Here is a 1,025-nt window from a genome sequence, read left to right as displayed (position 1 = left end):
AAAGGAAGCTCAGCTTCCAAAAGTCTCAGACAATCTCTGTCCCGCAAAGACCTTGCTTTTACCACATATAAAACAGTTTAGTTCAATAGCTGTCAATCTGGACGACACATTAGAGTCACCTGGGGAGCTGTGACAAAATCCCAGTGATTGAGCTGCACCTGTGGAGAGCCTGATTCACATGTTCTGAATTGGGGCCAGAGTATGGCTTAGACTTGAAAAGCTGTCCACGTAGTTTAGTGTGCAGCGGAGTAAAGCAGTCCCAGCTTCCTTGCTCGTTGTTTTAGCTTTTCCATTCTAGTATGAGATTATATTCTTTTACATAGCAAAAGACCTAATCATTTCTTTTTTCTTTTTTTTTTTCTCCTTGTCACACCACTGATTGAAGTAAAACAACACAGCACGCTGCCACTTCACCCAAAAGAGGTGTTTCCATTCTCCCCTTTCTTGATGGCTCAATAGGTCATTAGCCACAGGCCCACTGAGTGCTTTTAAAAAGGGGGCTAATCATTTCTTTCACCCACCAAAAGGGAATTCCAATTTATGACCTTTAACAAAACAAATAACAAGCAGAATCGTTGACATTATTCACTTTCCTTAAAGGCTGCAAAGACCCCCAGATCAAATCTGTAGGCTGGGCTCAAGGCCAAGGCCTAAGTTTCTTCTATGTGGGGAGCTTTTCCTAACCCATAGACAGACCAGTCCCTACATGGGTCTAGGATCATGGTAGTGGGTTGAATCTCAACTCTCTTTTCTAGAACAAACCTAGGGAGATAGGATTTTTCAAATTTTTATACTTTCCTGATTCACTGCAGCAAACACTTCCATCTCTTTATTTCACTGAAATGTTACCTAACTTGGCCAGAATGATGTCCAATAAATCAAATCTCCCTCCTCATCTCTATTCTTTTGCTCAATTTCATTTGGGCCCTCCCCCAGGCTCAGCAATTGGCTCTTAACTTTATCTCTTCTCCATACTTCCTCAAATAAGAAATTCATGGTGAGATCTTTAGCAATTTCACCACCCT

The 1,025-nt window shown here is 41.6% G+C and overlaps 1 non-coding gene across 1 annotated transcript; it reads right to left on the bottom strand.

The window, feature by feature from the left end:
* Positions 1–362: 362 nt before the first annotated feature.
* On the bottom strand, positions 363–498 carry LOC116548837. Its single transcript, XR_004267559.1, has one exon. It is a non-coding gene; the product is annotated as a small nucleolar RNA SNORA21 (small nucleolar RNA).
* Between the last annotated feature and the right edge of the window lie 527 nt (positions 499–1,025).

Source organism: Sapajus apella, unplaced genomic scaffold, assembly GCF_009761245.1.
Source record: "Sapajus apella isolate SASKATOON/1434 unplaced genomic scaffold, GSC_monkey_1.0 scaffold5, whole genome shotgun sequence".
Taxonomy (NCBI): Eukaryota; Metazoa; Chordata; class Mammalia; order Primates; family Cebidae; genus Sapajus; species Sapajus apella.
Note: the sequence above shows the minus strand (reverse complement) of the source record. Positions and strands in the feature narration are given on the sequence as shown.